A 21,712-nucleotide genomic window follows, 5' to 3' on the forward strand; every position below is an offset into this window, starting at 1 on the left:
ACTAACAATTCTCAATTTGAAAAAAGTGTAGACAATTTGGTGAAAATTACTTCTTCAATGTGTGAAGGCTTTGCAAAGTTGTCTACGGATGTTTGGTCTATGAAGCGGGCCATGGAAAATAAGTCGGTAAAAGCTTCCAGATCATTTAGTAGGAATCATTCGCGAAATAGATCAAATTCTCGAAATTGGGTTTGTAGATGTCACTACCGTTATGGTAGCAAAGCGAGAAAATGTGTCAAACCTTGCTCTTACAAATCACATGAATCTCAGGAAAACTAATTCCATCTATTACTTTGGCGGCAAGTCATGGGTTGGATGAAATCTCATGACGTCGCCTCTTTGTTTATGATAAAGATAATAGATTGCAATTTTTGATTGATAGTGGCGCAGAAATTTCCGTACTTCCTTTTTCAAAAGTCAAATATAATTTAAAATGTTCAGGTCTATTTTTGACGACAGCCAACGGTACTTCTATAAAGACGTATGGTAAACAATTATTAAATGTGAATTTATGCTTAAGACGGGAATTTCCGTTTAGTTTCGTTGTGGCAGATATATGTACCTAACAAAACCAATAATTGGTGCAGACTTTTTAGCAAAATATGGTCTGTGGATTGATTTAAAATGTAAATGTTTGGTGGATCCTTTGATAAATATTTCCGTAAATGCAATATCAGGTTTTTCTAAAATTTCTTTGCCACAAATATTTCCGGTAGACGACAAATATACAAAATTACTCAAAATGTTTTCATCACTAATATCTGATCCTGACTACAATAAGCTCGTAAAACATTCCGCGGTCCATCGTATTACTTGCAATGGTAAATTACCTTTCACGAAACCCAGAAGACTAGATCCTATTAAATTTAAAGTTGTCAAAGCGAGTTTGATTTTTTAGTGAAATCTGGCATTTGTCGCCCATCTCATTCACATTGCGCTTCCCCATTACATTTAGTTTATAAAAAGGAGTCCAATTATTGACGTCATTGCGGCGATTATCGACGATTGAATTTTATAACAGTTCCTGATACGTATCCGCTGCCTCATATACACGACTTAAATATAAATTTACGTTCGAAACATATTTTTACAAAAATAGATTTAGTACGAGCCTATCATCAAATACCAATGGCGGAAGAAGACATTGGTAAAACTGCCATTACCACACCTTTCGGTCTTTTTGAGTTCGTTCGAATGCCTTTTGGCCTAAAAAATGCTGCAGAGACGTTTCAACGTTTCATCAATTAAGTGTTATCAGGCTTAGATTTTATTTTTGTGTATCTAGATGATATACTTATAGCAAGTGGCAACGAGGAGGAGCATATACATATGTACAACATCTAAAAATAGTATTTCGAACTTTAGATGAATACGGCTTAAATATCAAGCCTAAGAAATGCATTTTTGGTACGTCATAAATAGATTTTCTAGGATACAATATTTCTAACGAAGGCATTAAACCGACTAAAGCTGCAGACATTGGTGCTTTATCGGTAACCGCATCGGTAACCTTATAACAGCTGATTCGACCAACCTTATGGGAATCAATGCAATCGGTTATTGGTGCCGCTAAGGTCGTAACCGTATCGTAGCCAACCAATTCGTTTTTGATTTACCGTCGTAACGATAAACAGCTGATTACGTTAGGGATACGACTACAGCGATACGACATAAAGCTGGAGACATTGGTGCTTTATCGGTAACCTTTTAACAGCTGATTCGACCAAACTTATGAAAATCATTGCAATCGATTATTGGTGCCGCTAAGGTCGTAACCGTATCGTAGCCAACCAATTGGGTTTTGGTTTACCGTCGTAACGATAAACAGCTGATTACGTTAGGGATACGGATACAGCGATACGACATACGGCACCAATGACTCCGGCTTAAGGCACCAATGACTCTCGCTTAATGAGTCATTCGTGAGTTAGAACGTCCAAAAACAGCTAAGCAAACGCAAAAGACGGCCGCCATGGTGTGATGGTAGCAGGGCCGGACTTACCACTAGGCTGACTAGGCTGTAGCCTAGGGCGGAAAAGTTTTAAGGGGCGCCATTTAGGGGGCGAAGAATTTTTAGAACCTATCGACAGAATAATTTATGATTTGGAAATCAAATGTGTAAGGAAAAAAATTATATTGGATATTCATTTTTATCTCAAATAAAGGAAAATAATATGAAAAACGTGAACCTATATCAATAATTTAATATAAGAAATTTGTTCATTTATTTCATGGATCATCAGTCGTAACAGGCATGCTTAACCAACGAAGCGATACCATTTCGTTACGATAATAACGTTAAGAACGTCAAATTAACTAAATTATTTTGTTTCGTTTTCTGCCATATCAAAACGAAATCAAATCGTTTATGTTGATTATTAATTTCAAACTATGCTGGCAAAGCTGATTGATGGGGGAGTCATTAAAGGTGAAAGCATTAGCCAAGCTGATTGCAACTTTTCTCATGAATTTTGACAGTACGAACATTTCTCTCTCTTACAACCAACGAATTACACAAACAAATTACACGGAGTTTGTGTGTATGTCCGCTCGCTGTTACCACCTTACGGCTTCACCATGGCTATAGCATTGTCAGCACCACAATTCAAACATAAAGTATTACGTTTTTGTTAACGTTTTTAACGTTAACGAAAGCTTTTCGTTTCGGTTAAAAAGGAGATACAATTTATCTTGGTAATTACTTTATCGATAATATTTCGAAGTGTTTCAACGGAAACGGTGGAAATTTTTTGATAAACGATTAGCTTAACGTTAAGGTGCATCCCTGAGTCGTAAGCATTCAGATAAGGGCGCGAAAATTTTTAAAGTGTGTGCAACAGAGCGTTTAACATGTCGTCTGCTACACTGTGCAACAACGTATCACGTGACCTTGTTTATCACTAGAAACAAGCGACTACATAATGCCAGCATGAAAAGGTAGCAACTTGCGAAACTTCCATTTCAGCGTTTGTTACTAGAATTTCCCAGATCGAACCGTTCGAACAACAACTAAAAATGTATCGTTATGTCTTCACGCCCACTTCGCCAACTACGTAAAAATTCAAAGGCAACTACGACTGCTTAGCCGGTAAACGTTTATATATCCCGTTACTTGGCAGCAGATGCAATAGCATATGAAATATTTATGTATGTACATTAGGCCGGGTCGATTTTTGGGGAGGCAAAAAAATCGCCCATTGCTCTGTGAAAATCATATTCTAGGGATCAAAATATGAAACTTTGCCGAAGGAACTATACCTCTAAAACGAATTCTGATGTCCCCCCTTTGGGTCGTAGGGGCAAATTTTGAAAAATCCCACTTTGAAATGCCTGTTTTTTCTTTTTGGAGTTTAAATTTCTCTTTAGAAATTTATTTAGTCAGAACATATGTAAATGAAAAAATGAGTTTAACTTAGTAATAGAAAAGAAATTAAAAAAAATTATTAGAAATTAGCGTTTTTACAACCCCCTTTTAAAACCAAGGCATCACTGTGATGTATTTGCATGTCGTAAACATAGTTGTGTGGGTTTTTTATTCAACCGTTTTAAAAAATAAGGTATCACTGTGACACAATTGCAGACCGTAAAATTGCTTGTGTTGTTTTTTTTAAGCCACAAGACACAGCAGGTAGAATTGAAATTGCTCCTACCCAAAAGTTCGAGACATCAGAATTCGTTTTAGAGGTATGGTTCCTTCGGCAAAATTTCTTATTTTGATCCCTAGAATACGATTTTCATAGAGCAATGAGCGATTTTTAAATCGACCCGCCCTAATGTACATATGTATGTAGCCAGTTCACCAACAATCTGCACATAGCCATGATCCAGCCCAATGGGTTATTGACGAATCAACCAAAGAATATATTATTGCGAATGGTTATGAACAAAACATCGATGGGGATTTCAGTTACTCGAAAAGAGCTTATAATGACTGTAACAGATTTTTGAACATTTCACTGTTTGAACGAAAATTGGTGAACGGTGAAAAACGCCCTCGATGTTGGATGGTTTATTCAGAAATTAAGGGATCCGTTTTTTGCGTTCCGTGCCTGCTTTTCGGGAATCAATCTTCATTTGCAACTAAAAATGGATTTAATGACTGGAAAAACGCTATTCAAAGAGTCAGTCAACACGAGAGTTCTCTTCAACATCAGAATTGTATCATACAATTCCAAGATAGGGGAAGTTTGTATGGCAGAGTAGACCAGGCTTTGGAAATTCAACTTAATGAAGAAATTAAGTATTGGCGAGATGTACTGAAACGCGTTGTAGCAGCGATAAAAAGTTTGGCTTCCCGCGGGCTTTCGTTCAGAGGAAGTAATGAGGTTTTTGGTTCCGTGAATAATGGAAATTTCATGATGGCTTTAGAGCTTATTGCTCAATTTGATGCATTCCTAGCCAACCATATCGAAAAGTTTGGCAACAAAGGCCCTGGCAGTACTTCATATTTATCAAAAAACATTCTCGAAGAATTTATCCAACTGATGGCAGATCTTGCAATTAAAACTATTGTCGATGAACTCAAAATTTCAAAGTATTTTTCCATCATTTTCGATTCTACTCCTGACATTTCTCATATCGATCAGTTGTCTTTTGTCGTAAGATATGTAGAAAACAATGGTTGCCCCGTGGACCGATTTATTAAATTTATTGAAAACTCAGGTCATAAAGGTGATGATATGCGGGAAGCTGTTGTATCAACGTTAGAATTTCTAGGGCTAGATATTGCTGATTGTCGTGGGCAAACGTATGATACAGCCAGAAACATGACCGGAATTAAGCGTGGCCTGCAGGCACGCTGAATAGGTTTGCAGAACACACTACATGCTCCACGCATTCTCTGAATTTCGTAGGATCTTCCGCAGCAGAATGCTGCAAAATCGCGATTGATTTTTTTGACACTGTGCAGAAGGTCTATAATATTTTCACTGCATCCACTAAACGATGGGAAATTATGCAGTCCTCTGTTCCAGAAAGTAATAAAATAATAAGTTTGAAATCTTTATCAACCACTAGATGGTCGGCCAGAAATGACGCAGTCAATACACTCGATAAGTTTTATCCGGAAGTGATTTCTGCGTTACAAAAGATGGAGAATAACGAAACAGAAAAACTTTTGGTGCGAAGCGAAGCCAAAGGAATCCGGGATAAATTAGAATCTCTTGGAACAGTCTTTATGGTTGGTTTTTGGCATTTTATTCTTTCACGTTTCGAAGCAGTCAGTAAAAAATTGCAATATGTTTCTACTATAATGGACCAAGTGATTCAATTGTACGATGGACTTCTTAATACTGGTAAAATGATGCGTAATGATTTTGACATTTTTGAAAAAAATCCCTTGAGGTTTCAGTCATTAAAGAATATAAGACTTGTCAAAGTAGAAAAAAATCAGGAAAACTCAGTTTGATGAAAAAAAAGAAGGAGATGTAACATTGTTGGGCAGAGAAGACTTGAGAGTCAATTCTTTTAATGCTATCATCGACAATTTACTCTGCAATCTAGAAGAAAGAAGCTCAGGATACAAAACATTTTTAAGAAATTTTCTGCGCTCACTGAATTGAATACTGTAAGTTCTGAAGACCTTCGTGAGCAAGCAAAACAGTTGTGTGAATTTTAACACGAAGACTTGTAAACATCCTTTGAGGATGAGTTAATTCATTTTAAAATGCACTGCATGGAAATGCAGATATCCAATTTTTCACCAACAGAAATGCTAAAATTTTTTCGGAAAAATTTTCTTCAAATGGTGTTTCCAAACGTCGAAATAGCTTATAGAATACTTGTATGCACTGCAGTAACAAACTGCAGTGCCGAAAGATCTTTTTCATGTTTACGAAGACGATTATGTGAAAAACTTGATTGTGATAAGTCGATAGAAGAATTTGCAAAAATAAGGTTCGACGCAAATTATTATGAATAAGTGTATATTTATCCCAAGATAAAAATTTGTTAAGCATATACATATTGTGACGAATATTAGCAACACTACGGGATACTATCATCTCTAAGCCGATGCTAAGCAGTGACTTGTATGCACATCAATAGATCAATCATTATGTCTACACATATGTACGTACACGCAGCGGAGAAGAGACGCACAAACACATGCAGATATCTTATCTGAGATGCTCCCAAAAGTATGCAATTATAATTGTGGAAGTGTCGCTCACAAATACACGCACATATGAGAAGCTATACACGTGCATCTGTAGTTATAATTATAATAGCAGTAACTAAGTAAATTCTGGAAGAGCCTTGAAGTATGCAAACGAGAAATCACAGAGTATAAGAGGCCGCAGCAGTAGAGGCACGACAATCAGTTTGATGTAAGACGCCATCTGGCGAGCAATAGTAGTGTTATTTTGGAAGTACTTTAATAAAGGTCAGTTTGCATTATTGAATAGTGGAGTTATTTATTCAACAGTTCAGTGATTCGAACGTTAGCAGAAGATTGCAAATAAGGGGAATTGCAGTAAATTCGTTACAATTGGTGTCAGAAGAGGAATTGTTGAATAAATTCCGAAGACTTCGAATACAACTTGGACATGGCATAGTTGAGTGAATTGACGATCCAGCAACTGAAGGTGGAGTTGGAAGTCCGTGGATTGGCTACTTTTGGTAATAAATTCCAGCTACAAAGACGACTAAGTGTTGCTATGGTGTTTGAAGGAATCAATGCTGAGGAGTATGTCTTTCATTATGATAGCGACAAAACAACAACAAAAATGGAAGAAAAAAACGAAACACCACAGACAGTGACGAGCACAATATCTGCACAAACATCGACAATGGCATCTCAGCTGAAGTCACAGGAGGCACGCATTTCAGAAATGCCGTCGCAAATGTCATCTCAATTGGAAGAACAGAAGACATATGTATATGTCATCTCAACTCGAAGCGCAAGGGGCACGTATATCTGGAATGTCGACAAAAATTTCGGAACAGGTATCATCGCAGCTCTTTGCAAAACTGGAAGAGCAGAATGCAAAATTTTACAACTCGAGGACAAAATTGATGCCGAGATAGAAGCGTTGAAAGGTATTATGCAACAGTTACAACTAAATCGCCCAGTTGTTCCAGCGAGCAATCCGAAGGTAAAAACTCCACCTTTTGACGGCTCTATTCCTTTCGAGGTATTCAAGCTTCAATTTGAGAAGACGTCAACAGTGAAAAACTGGAATGCCGAAGATAAAGTTGCTGCCCTGTTCGTGGCATTGAAGGGCCCTGCAGCTGAAATCTTACAGACTATTCCAGAGCACGAACGGAGCAGTTATGAAGCATTGATGGCCACTGTCGAGAGACGTTATGGGAGCGAGCATAAAAAACAGATATACCAAATTGAGTTGCAAAACCGTTACCAAAAGGCGAATGAGACTTTGCAGGAGTTGAAAGATTGGCTCATCTCGCAAATGTTGACGCACCCGTGAAATACACCGAGAGGGTTAAAATTCAGAGCATTATAAATGGAATACGGGATTCCGAAACGAAACGAGCTACATATGCGAACCCAAACCCACATTGGCTGAAACGGTATCCCATGCACTGACTCAGGAAACAGCGTCACTTTTGAGTAAGCCCGCATACAAAGCTCTTCGCGTGGAAGTGGAAAGGTAGACATAATTTTGGAAGTACTGAAGGGATTAAAACAAAAAAATGCCGGAGTTATGAAGTGTTTCAAGTGCGGTAACCCAAGTCACATTGCACGTCATTGCAGCACCGGTCGTGGTAGTTCCAACTTGGCTGGTCGTAAACGCAAAGCCGGAGGAGATAAGCAAGAGGGAGTCAAATGTAAAGATCGAGAACTTGCCCCAGCTATTGAATGTCGTGGTATACCTATCTCGCAAACTGGAAGTAAATCGAGCAGTCTTACCATCAAAGGAAATGTGGATGGCAAGGAGAGTGTACTGACTGTATATACGGGCTCATCTCATTCTTTAATCCGATCCGATTTGGTCAAAAGGAGAGTAAAGCCATTACGTGGAGCAAGATTGCGTACGATTACTGGCGAGTATAACCAAATCCAGGGAGAAGTGGTATGTAAAGTCTTAATTGGGGAAAAAAATGCCGGAGTTATGAAGTGTTTCAAGTGCGGTAACCCAAGTCACATTGCACGTCATTGCAGCACCGGTCGTGGTAGTTCCAACTTGGCTGGTCGTAAACGCAAAGCTGGAGGAGATAAGCAAGAGGGAGTCAAATGTAAAGATCGAGAACTTGCCCCAGCTATTGAATGTCGTGGTATACCTATCTCGCAAACTGGAAGTAAATCGAGCAGTCTTACCATCAAAGGAAATGTGGATGGCAAGGAGAGTGTACTGACTGTATATACGGGCTCATCTCATTCTTTAATCCGATCCGATTTGGTCAAAAGGAGAGTAAAGCCATTACCTGGAGCAAGATTGCGTACGATTACTGGCGAGTATAACCAAATCCAGGGAGAAGTGGTATGTAAAGTCTTAATTGGGGAGGTCATGGTTCTACACAAATTCGTTGTGGCAGAGATCGTTGATGCAGTCATATTGGGAGTGGATTTCTTAGTTGACTATAACATCAGGATCGATATACAAAGAAGGATTATGCAGTATAAGAACAAGGATGTGCCACTTAACTTCAGTTTTGAGCAAGGGTTCAGCAGTAAGCGAGTGCTGGTGAAAGAGATACGACAAAAACCACAAAAGTCAAAGGCAGCAGATCGGGCAAGGGTTGATGGAACGAATGGGCCAAACAAAGCAAAATCAAAGATACCTGCGAGAAAAACACTGGCATTGACAAACCCTCTCTGCGAAGTAGTTCTTCATTGGTCAAACAACACACTCAAAAAAATGTTTATCCTAAAGTTAAGGAAACATGCTACTTTGCACAAAAGTTAGGATATTTTCCTATTTTGTAGGAAAAACTTATGGTTTTAACGAAATTCGATCTTAAAATGTAAGAAAAATCGCACTTAAAACAAGTAAATAATTTCCTGATATTTAATGAAATTTTACTAATTTTTAGTAAATTTCGACGATATCGAGTAACAAATTGCTTAAAACCAGAAATAAGTACACATTTTACCTAATACGCCAATTACACGGCTCAAGTATCTTTGTGCCAATTACCAATTTGCACAAGGATTTGCCCGGTGTATGCACTGGTTGCGCTATTTGCGCAGAGAACTGCGCTAAAATCAAAACGATTTTGATATTTACGCATGTCTGCAAATATTGCACATGCTTTTTTCTTCATGTGTGGTGAATCTTACACAGTTTACCTGTGGTTCCTGATAATATAACATCAGTAATTGTTGCTTAAAAATGTTAATATCGAAGGCGTAAGGACCATCTCTAGCTTGTAACTGGAATTCACACAAATTCAATAATACATACAATTTTTTATACAATTAGAACACATGTTTCATTTGTTGCGCTAGTTGAAAAATGAATTTTGCGCAGTGCTGCAATGAGTTGAGCTGGTCTTGCAACTAAAATATATACATATACAATAAATACAATGGAAAATAAACGCTTTTGGTCCGAGTTTTTCGGCTTATACTGTGAATTACCAGCACTGTGGAAAATAAATAGTGTTTTTTATACAATTAGTGCCTCTTTTATACAATTAAAACACATGTTTCATTTGTTGCGCTACATTAAAAATGAATATTGCGCAGTGTTTTTGAGCCATGTGTGTCAACATTTTCATTTGCACAAATTCCGTCGTTTTATATTTGCGCATGGCTTTTGTGTCATGTATGGGCCGTATAAGTTTAAGACACGTTCCTCAAAATAAGGAAATAAAAACAAAGTCTCATAACAGGGCTAGCAATACGAATACATGTAAATATGTATGTAAATCCACATAAATGTGGATATATATGTATGTACATACAACAGGCTGGAGTTTTTCACAAAGTTCCTTTAGATTTCATTATTTTTATTTTTGTCAAAATAAAAGAATTTTGTCAGTTTAAAGTTGGAAGTTGTGAGTGTCGGTGTAATGCAGCATGAGTGGAGCTGATTTTATAGACTTGTTATTTTCTTTGAAATGTGAAATGTTTTTTGACTTATTTAAAGTTGAGCTAAGAGTGTAAAAGTGTAACAAATGTGATCACAGGGAGAAGCATACATCTATATTGAAGCCCAGGGCATATGGGAATAGATGGGAATGAAAAAGCGGACGAACTAGCTAAAAAGGGCGCATCTCTTGAAGCTTGCTCCGTAAACGTCCCAATTAGACTGGACGAGATTAAGCGAAGGCAAGAGGTGCATATGATCTACCAAGCGTGAAAGGCGTGGGTTCAAGCGCGGGGCTGTAAAGTGTCGAAGATTATGTGTAGGTCTTACAACCTTAGACTAACAAAGTTGCTTCTATCATTAAAAAGAGAGGACTGTAGACTCATGATGGGTATTATGACTGGACACTGCCTTCTGGCATCACATGCCTTTAAATAAGGCTTGGTCAGTGATAGCAGATGTAGGAAGTGCGGGCTGGAGGAGGAAACGATCGAGCACGTTCTGTGCTCATGCCCTGCACTTGCCAGGCTAAGACTCCAGCTATTAGGAGTGATACAGCTGTCAGATATAGAAACAGCAAGTGGCTTAAGTTCTAGGAAGCTTCTAGTATTTGCCAAGAGGACGGAGTTTTTTAATAACAAAGGTCCTGGTTTTTCATAGGGTTTTTCAGTTTGGACGTTAAAACAAACTTCTGGTAGCACTACGGACTCAATCAGTCTATGTGAGGTCCTCATGGACCGGCCAGTTCAACCTAACCTAACTAGGCCATATAGACCGCAAAGTTTTCTTAGAGAAGTATTTTCTAAATTACATAACGTAGCTCATCCTGGAACTAGAGCTACACGACATTTAATAAAACCAAATTATTTTAGCCATCTATCTGAATAAAACAATAAATGAATGGGTAAAGCTTTGCGCAAGTTGTCAAAAATCCAAATGAACATCTTCATACAGATATTGTTGGACCTTTGCCGATTTCACATGGTTACAGGTACATATTAACTATAATTTATCGAAATACTCGCTAGCCAGAAGCTTACCCTCTTAAAGAAGCAACGGCAAAGTCAATTGCTTCTATTTTCTTTAAAGAGTACATACCCCGTTTTGGAGTACCTTTGCAAATTACAAGTGCAAAATTACTACGTTTATAGCTTCTCATACGCGCGTGTATGTGTGAACACAATTATAATTGCATACTTTTGGGTGTGTCTCTTCTCCGCTGCGTGTACGTACATCTGGGTAGACATAATGATTGATTTATTGATGTGCATACAAGTCACTGCTTATTATCGGCTTAGAGATGATAGTTTCCCTTAGTGTTGCTAATATTAATCACACTGCCCTCCACCTAAATCTGATCTTCCCGATCAGACAAATCTCTCGATCTAAATGCCGCTAGCATCTCCAAATGCACCACTCTTCTACTTCGTGGTTTCCCAATGGTTTGTATGCGGTAGATGGTATCACTGATCATATTCACAACTTTGCACGAGCCTTCCCAACTGCGCCGAAATTTGGATGGAACACCTTTCTGCCGGTGAGGGTTGTATAACGGTGCCATATCTCCCTCCAAGAATCCTTCCGAATTGTTGTTGTTGTCGTACCTGTGTTTCATCTTACCTGGATCGTTCCCTCGCACCCTGTTGTTTGGCGAATGAAGAACTACTTCGCAGAGCTTGATCTTGATGGATTGACTTTGCATCATCAGTATCGTCTTGACGTTTCACAACAGTAGTGCGCGCTGGCTTGAAACCACCCTTGCATTCTTTGAGTCGTTTTAGTGCATCCATTAGGATTTGTCAATGCCAGTATTTTTCTCGCAGGTACCTTTGGTTTTGATTTATTTGGCCCATTTGATCCATCAATCTTTACCTTTGACTTTCGTGGTCTTTGTCGGGTCTTCTCCACCAGTACTCGATTACTACTGAAACCTTTCTCCAAACTGAAGTTAAGTGGTACATCCTGGTTCTTATAACGCATCACCCTTCTCTGCATATCGATATTGATGTCATGGTCAACCAAGAAGTCCACTCTCAATATGACTTCATCAACGATCTCCGCCACAACGAATTTGTGTAGAACTGTGACTTTTCCAATCAAGACTTCACATATAACTTCTCCCTGGACTTGGTTATACTCGCCAGTGACCGTACGCAACCTTGTTCCAGGTAACGGTTTTACTCTCCTGTTGACCAAGTCGGATCGGATTAAGGAATGAGATGCGCCCGTGTCTACAGTCAGTACACGTTCTTTGCCATCCACATTCCCTCTGACGGTAAGACTGCTCGATTTTCTACCAATTTGCGACACAGATATCACAGGACATTCAATAGCTGGAGCTAGCTCTCGATCTCTACATCTTACTCGCTCTTGCCCATCCCCTCCAGCTTTCTTATTAAGACCACCCATGCTGTTGAAGCCACTAGGATCAAGATCGCAATGACGTGCAATGTGACCGGGCTTCCCGCATTAAATACCTCTTTCTCTCCGCTTTTTCGATCCTTTCAGCACCTCCAATATTGTGTTCACCCAGTCTGGCCTTTCCACCTCCACACGGCGTGCTTTGAACGCTGGCTTACACAGAAGCGATGGTGTTTCCTGAATCAGAGCATACCGTTTCTGTGAATGTAGGTTTTGGGGTTGCGTATGTAGCTCGCTTTGTTTCGACGTCCCGTATGCCATTTATAAAGCTCTGAATCTTTAACCTTTCAGTGTATTCCACGGGTGCGTCCGCATTCGCTAAATGTGCCAGCGTTTCAAGATCCGACGCAAACTCTTGCAATGTTTCACCAGGCCTCTGGAAGCGGTTCAGTAACTCCATTTGGTATATCTGTCTCCGATGCTCAGTTCCGTATGGTCTCTCTTGAGCGCCCATCAATGCTTCATAACAGTTCCGTTCGCCCTCTGGAATGGTTTGTAAAATCTCAGCTGCAGGCCTTTTCAACGCCATGAACAGTGCAGCAACTTTATCTTCAGCATTCCAGTTGTTCACTGTTGCGGTCTTCTCACACTGAAGCTTAAACACCTGGAGAGGAACAGAGCCGTCAAAAGATGGAGTTTTTACCTTCGTATTACTCGCTGAAGCAGCCGGGCGATTAAATTGCAATTCCTGTATACGACCTCTCAAAGCATTCACCTCTGCCTCGAATTTTTCTTTAAACTTCGTTATTTTCTCGTCCATACGCGCTTGGAGTTTTGATGATATACGCGCTTCTTGCGCTTCCAGTTGTACTGTTATGCGTGCCTCTTGTTCTTTCAGTTGTGTTTCCATCTTTGATGTTATACGTGTCTCCTGTGATTCCAGTTGGGATGCTATACTTGTATTTTGTTCTTCCAGTTGAGATAACATTTGCGACGACATTTCTGAAATGCGTGCCTCCTGTGCTTCCATCTTGAACGTTCCTTCCAGTTGGGATGCTATTTGTGCCGACATTGATGTTACTGTCGATGTCTGTGCAGATATTGCAGCCAATATCATGTTCAAGTCTGTGCTCGTAAATGTCTGCGATGTTTCGTTTTTCTCTTCAATTTTTGTTGTTGTCTCGTCGATTTCAAGGTGAAAGACATACTCTTCCACGTTAATTCCTTCTGCTTCCATTGCCTCTCGTAGTCGTGCCTGAAGTTCGAGTTTAATGCCGCTTGTATTCAATCCACGGCTCTCCAACTCCTTCTTCAGTTACTGGATCCTCAATTCACTTAACTTTGACATGTCCTTTTTGTACTCGAAATCTTCGGAATTTATTCAACAATTCGTCTTCTGACACCAGTAGTAACGAATTTAGTGCAAATCCTCTTATTTGTCCTTCTGCTAACGTTCGAATCACTAAACTGTTGAATAAATAGCTCCACTATTCAATAATGCAAAATGGCCTTTATTAAAGTTCTTCACAATAACACTACTATTGCTCGCCAGATAGCGTCTTAAATCAAACTGATTGTCGTGCCCCTACTGATGCTGCCTTTTATACTCTGTGATTTCTCGTTCGCATCTTTTAGGCGCTTCCATTTCCAAAATCTACTAGTTGGTCATCAGCTATAAAATTACTACGTTTATAGCTTCTCATACGCGCATGTATGTGTGAACACAATTATAATTGCATACTTTTGGGAGCATCTCAGATAAGATATCTGCATGTGTTTGTGCGTCTCTTCTCCGCTGAGAGTACGTACATCTGGGTAGACATCATGATTTATTTATTGATGTGCATACAAGCAAGTGCTTAGCATCGGCTTAGAGATGATAGCTTCCCTTAAAAATAAAAAAAAATAAATGTAAGGCGCGATAACCTCCGAAGAGATCTAAGGCCGAGCTTCTCTTCCAATTTGCGTCGTCCTCTTGATTTTCCCTACAAATTGGCCGGACGGCACCTACATGTTTTATGCCGACACCGAACGGCATCTGCAAGGCAGACGAGTTTTCACTGAGAGCTTTTCATGGCAGAAATACCCCCGGAGCGCTTGCCAAACACTGCCGAGGGGCGACCCCGCTTAGAAAAATTTTCTTCTAATTGAAAAATCTTATTTCTAAAATTTTGATCTTGCTTTGCCCGTGGTTTGAACCCAGGGAATACGGTGTAGTAGGCGGGGGACGCTACCATCACACCACGGTGGCCTCCGATAGTTTCCCTTAGTGTTGCTAATATCCGACACAATATTTAAATAGTTAGCAACATTTTTAGGATGGCAATTGGTCACAACAACTGCATACCATCCTCAGGCTAATGGCATGATTGAACGTTTGCATCGACAGTTGAAAGCTTATATTTTAGCAAGGGGGGATTATATAAATTGGTCCGATGAACTTCCTATAGTTTTTTGGGTTTAAGGTCTACATTTAAATAGGACATTAAATCTACTGCAGCCGAATTAGTTCATGGGTAAAATTTACGTTTACCTAGTGAAATAGTAGTACAGTCTGAAGACAATTTAAATTTTAACGAGTTTCTTACAAAAGTTAGGCTTAATTTTCAAGGTTTTCATTCGGGTATATCGCATCATAAAAATTCAAATAAAATGTATGTACCAAAGGATTTGAGATCATGCAAACAAATTTTTGTACGTGCTGATAGCAATAAAGCAGGATTTAAACCACCATATGAAGGATCGTACGAAGTCGTTGAAAAGCTCCCAAAATATTTTAAAATACAAATACACAACACTTACAAAAATGTATCAATCGACAGAATTAAACCAGTATTTATAGAGAATAATTTTAACAATATTCAAACAAAACCTAAAAAGAGAATTATATTTTGTATAGTTAAAATAATTATAACGCGGAATTTTCAACGTTTATTTTTAATAATAACTATTATATTATCATTCTTATTTCTTTTGAAAGGGGAGTACATGTAGTGTTCATAAATTTGTTGAATTTAAACTTGTTGAAATATATATAAAATAGTTATGTAGTTTTGTTTCAAATTGTGAAAAAGAAAATTTACATTAACAAATTTTTATTCAAGAACACACGTTTTTCTGTAATTTATTAGAGCGTAAAACTAATCACATAAAATGAGCTTCACACATACATATGTAGTCAGCAGATAAGAGCGAAGAAGAAAGAGAAACAATCACACATCACGTTATCATCAGAAGCTGTTACTCACACATAAACACGCAAAATAAATTTGTAGATATACATATGTTTATATATTTGTTTATTGAAACTATTCTTTTCAAGAATATTTCTTACAATGAAAATTTCTGATAGATAAAATGAAAATCTAAAATCATTTTTTCTATGGGTATAAGAAAAAATTTCTCATACAAAGTTATTTAAAGTTTATAGTAGTAATTAACTAAACAAGTACAATTAAAATTAATTATAATATAACTTCTCCCTCATTTAAGTTAAAATACACCTGTATTTTATCAACTATTAAATAGTATGTTTATAATACAACAATTAATAATAATAAATTTGAAATACATAAATTCAAAAATTAATTAATCTTTATCTATTTCTTTGGTATTAAGAATGCCTTCAAATTTCAATTTCCTTTTTATATTCGAAGGGTAAATGTTATCTAATTTGTGAAATTTATATTTGGGTTCTTGTTTATGTATAATTGATTTATAATTTTTAGTTAATCCTTGTTTCCTCCTTTCAATGTAATTTTCTCTTTTTCTATTTATTTTTTTAATATAATTTTTTTTTTTAATATATTTTCATGTATTGTTAATTTATTACATTTTCCAATTTCAACATTTATTGGCTTTTCTTTTATTATAGAATGGAAACTATTGTTATAAAATTCAATTACTTATTTTATCATTAATATTAAGAGCATTATGTTCAATGGACATCATTCCTATTTTCTCCGAAATCGTGCTATGTAACCTCTCTATATCGGCATTTCCTGTGTGGTTATTTGATGTAACTAAATGTAACTCAATATTTTCATTCATCAAATAATTTTTTATATTTATACTTTTGAATTCATTATCACAAATTAGTTTCTGAAAATGTCCAAGTTGAGATTTATAAAGTCTTAATTTTTCTATTATAGTTTGATTATCTTATCTTCTAAATAATTCGGTGTTGCAAATTTAGAAAATCTATCAATAAAAGTTAAAAAATATGATTTAGAATTTGTATAAATATCCATATGTACAATTTGTTTAATATCATTTGGTGTTTCCGTTAATTTGAATTTGTTCTTAATTGGATTTCGATCGTATTTCGTCCTACTACAAACAGAACAGTTATTAATATATTTATGGACTAAAACTTTCAAATTCGGTATATAAATTAGTCTTTAAGTCCCTCATAATTTTCAACTACTCCTATATGCCCTGTCTCATTTTTATGATAATTATGTATATATTTTTTTTTATTTATTTATGTATATATTTGCAAGCATCCTTTTCTGTTTCAATGTTTTAGCATGATATGAACATCGAAAAAATTTAATATTGTTATTATGTTTGTACATTTAAATAATCTTATTTTTCACAACATTATATTTACTATTATCTAATTCACAAAATATTCCAATTTTACCTTTATCAATATTTCTTCGTAATATATTTTCCAAATTATATTCTAAGTCCAAAGAATTTAGAAAAATCTTTGTTTTATTATACTTAATTTCTTTTTCTTTTCGTTTATCATCTGTCAATATTATTTGTACTTGAAATATATTTACTACAGTATTTAATATGTTTATAAAAATTTTACTATTATCTTCTAGAATTAATTGTTTCTAAATCGTCATTTACATTATTAAATAATGAATCTCTAGAAATTGATAACACATTGATTTCATTTGTATTTGCATGTATTCTACTAAGAAATCCTGCTACTTGATTTTCTTTACCTTGAATATAATTAAGTGTTATATTAAATTCACTTAACTTTATTAGCCATCTAAAAAGTGTTGGATTCATAGCTTTGCCTTGATATTTTAAGAAAAGCCATCATAAAGGTTGATGATCTGATAAAATTTAAATTTTTGTACTATAAAGATGTGGTCTAAAATAAGTCGTTGCCCAAACAATTGCTAAAAGTTCTTTTTCTGTAACTGAATAATTTTTTTCATGATCATTTAATGTTCTACTGACATAACATATAGGATGTTGATTCTGTTGTTAAACAGCACCTATTGCATTAGCACTTGCATCAGTAATAATTTGAAAAGGTTTATTAAAATTTGGATACTTAAGTACTGGTTCTTCCGTTAGTAATGTTTTTAACTTTTCAAAAGCATTAATATAATTCGAATCGTATAAATCTAACTTCATGTTCTTTTTTAAATACTTTATTAATGGATAAGATACCTTTGAATAATCTTTAATAAATTTTCGATAATATCCTGTTATACTTAAAAATGATTTAATTTGTTTAACTGTTTTTGGAAATTCAAGTTTTAAAATTTGATCTATTTTAGCGGGATTTGGCTTAACTCCTTCTGTTGTTAAGACATGTCCTAAATACAATGTTTCTTTTGCAAAGAATTGCTCTTGGGAACTAGTTGAAAAAACAAGTATATCATCTAAATCTACAACACAAATTTTATTTATCAAATCCTTCAGAACAAAATTAATAAGCCTTTGAAATGTTGCAGGAGCATTCTTTAAACCGAATGGCATACGGACAAATTCATAATGTCCATATGGAGTAGAAAAAGCTGTTTTTAATCGATCTTCTTTTTTAACTAAAATTTGGTGAAATCCTTTTGCTAAATCAATAGTTGTAAAATATTGTGAACGTTCTAATTTATCTAGAAGATTTTCGATATTTGGGATTGGAAATTTATAATCTATTGTTATATTATTTAAAGCCCTATAATCTATAACAATTCGCCACTGTTGTTCCCCACTATTATCTATTTTTTTAGGTACAATCCATATAGGACTATTGTAAGGAGAATTAGTCTCTTTTATTATTCCTTGATTCATCATCCTATCAATTTCTTTGCAAATTTCGTTCTCATGTACTTGTGGATATCTGTATAATTTTGAATTTATAGGTTTATCTACTGTTGTTCGAATTTCATGTTCAATTAAATTTGTATTAGTTAAAGGTTGTCCTTCTATATAAATTAATTCTTTAAATAATGACAAAATATTTTTTAAAGCTTTTTGTTCTTCACTATTTACGTCTTTAAATATACATTCAAGAACTTTTTTTCTACATTACAAACTTCTAATTGGTGAATTTCATTATACAAATATGGACAGGATTGTAAAAAATTTATTATGTTACCATTTATAGTAACCGTCTCATTTTTCATATCTATTATTGCTTTCATTGGTTTTAAAATATTTTGTCCTATTATTGAATCAATTTTTTTTTTCTTTAAAATCGGTTCATTTCTACGACATTGCTCCTTTTTCATTAAACTGTTTTGCTAACTCAATAATAGTAATAATTTCAGATCTAATAATAGTTGACCTATTAATAGAAGAAAAACAAATACTTTTATTAAGCAGAGCTCTCTTGTATTCAGGTAATATTTCTTTATTTAAAAGTGATGTTCTTGAACCTCTATCTATTAATGCTCTTAATTTATTTTTGTTTATTGTTAATTCTATTATTGGTAATGATTTTCTGAGGCTGTTAAAAAAAAATTCATCTGAATGTTTTGGGAATATTTGTTTTGAATGATTAATTTGCAGATGATCTATTTCCATATCGTTATTATTATCATTATTCGAATTAGTATTATTATATCTGTTTCTAAATTGGTTAGTATTTTGATATTTATTTAAATTAGAATTATTATTTGAATTATAATTAGAATAATTATTATTATGCAAATTATAATTGGAATTATTATTTCTGAAATTATTTCTATTATTATAATTTTGTCTATTTCTATTTTCTAAATAATTGGGAGGATTTTGTCTTGAATATCCCTGGAATGGTTTATTCGAACTATTTACGTCACTTAAAATTGCAGTTGGACAATGATTAGAATTATTAAAATTATAATTTGATCTTTTACTAAAGGATACGGGATTATATTTAATTGTATAACTCATTTTATTTTCATGATTTCTAATTAAACCCTCGGGTTCAAGAAAGTTAAAGGCATATCTTACATTATCAAAATTATTGTTTACAATTATACATGGTAAGCTTAAATCTATATTATTTAAAAATGTTTTTAATATACCTTTTCTACGTTCTGAGAACTAAATTCAACCGGTTTTTCTCGTCAAATTCGTATTTCTCATTAAATTTACACAAAATTCCACACATTTTATTAAAATAATTTTGTATTCCGCAATTTTTAATAGAAAATGCTTGTTTATAAAGAGTATGATAAGACTCTTTAATTCCGAAATTTTTAATTAACACTTTTTTAGTGGCTTCTCAAATTGGGTTAGGCCCTCAAATCCTAATTGTATTAAGAGCTAAGCCTTGAATTTTATTTAGAATTACTTTGGTACAGATTTTTTCTTAAAATTTTTTGAAATTTTCCAAACATTTCAAAAAATTTTGAAAAGTTTACTGTAGCAAAGTGTTAAGGAATATTTACATAAAATAGGGTGGGTACTCGAGAACTTTGTATTTCCAAACAGCTGAAATTCCGAAGAAAAATGTTGTGATTTAGGTATAAGGAAAGTAGTAATAATTGTGTCCGTTATAAAGTTTTCATGTTATAAAGGCAGAGAAAATTTAGACATGCTTATATGATCAGCAATGTTCGAAATGCATCTATCTTCGCAGATATGGCAGGTGTCCGAAAATTTCTTTCTTCCATTTCAACCTAAAAAATAATTTTTCTTCAGTGGTCATGAAAATTATTTTTCAATTATAGAAAAATTATAAAAAACCACATTTATCACAAAAATTATTGAGTTCGTATTCGGACCAAGAATCCACAATTTATTATAGAATATTTACATATTTGAGGAGAAGGAAAACGGAATCTTTAAAAAGTGTCCCAAAAATGTGCAAAACCGGCGACGCTATCACGATTTATTTATAAAGAAAAGTGTAACTTGTGCAGTTTCCTTACCAAAAGCTCTTTAAAAACCCAATGAGAAATGCAGTGTTTTTGTTGCTGTTTTATTAACGACACTCCCCGAAGGTTTTGCTGAGTGGTATCGATGTTGATGGTTCTGTGCCGGATACAGATCAGATAGGTTCCGGTAACAAAGCACCATAAAGCTACTAGCCCGACCATCTCGAGAACGATTAATACGACCACATTAAACCTTCTCCTCCACCCACGCCTACCAAATCTGTGTATGATACATTCATATTTGTAACAGGATTCTCCTCGCGTGGGTGAGGTTGAGAATTGGGTAGCGGAAGCTTTGAAGCTTTATATTGCGCTTATCAACCCCTTAAATCCCGGAAAAGCAGTGTAGTTAGCTTTATTTAAACGTAGTTTTCCTTTATTTTTTCCTTTTGAAAGCCAGTTTCTTTATGTATGTAGGTAGGTATATGTTTATTTGATTTAACCTTTTAATTTTATTACTTAACGTGTATCTACTGCAGTGAGCTCTTTAGAACCCTTCGTGGAACCGAAGAGGGTTTGACGACAGAAGACCAAGTGTCCTGAGTGTGTGTACAGTTTAGAGATATACGCCGCCGATAAACGCCGCCGCCGCCGCCGATTTGCGACGTTTTTTGCACCGCCAATATTTTTGACACTCGGCGGCGGCGTCTGGCGCGTTACTATATTTTCTCGTTTAAGACTGTTTAGGCCATTTATTTTTCATGTCGAAAATTGGTCCGATATGGTCACTGCCAGTTATAAAAATCCAATTACGAAATTTAACACTTTCTAATCGTTCAATAGTTATTTGGTAAAACAGGCGATTTCAATGCCAAGTTAACACGGATTTAGTATCACAGAATTCACCAAGTTATCAAAACAAAACACTTAAAGAAAAGTTATATAATAATTTTGCAAACAATTAATAAAGTACAATGAATTTGAATAAAATGTCCCAAGTCGAACATATTTTCAAATTGTCCTCAAGTTGTTAAAATAGCAAGTTACCCGAAAAAGGTGCCGAATTTTATATCCCGATTGGCTGAAAAAATAAGCGAAATCAGTGATGCAAAATCCTTTAGTAGGCTCCAGTGGTTTAAATTCTCCTTTGAAATGATTCTCAGCTCTTACTTAAGTTGCATATATCTTCAACACCTGTGAGAAGGGTTTGAAAAATAACTTTATTTGCTTAACTATAAAATAGCGTCTGAAATCTTAATTTTGATATTCAAATTTCATCATTCAACACCCAAGTCTCCCGGT

Source organism: Eurosta solidaginis, chromosome 3 (assembly GCF_040869045.1).
Source record: "Eurosta solidaginis isolate ZX-2024a chromosome 3, ASM4086904v1, whole genome shotgun sequence".
NCBI classification, from domain to species: domain Eukaryota; kingdom Metazoa; phylum Arthropoda; class Insecta; order Diptera; family Tephritidae; genus Eurosta; species Eurosta solidaginis.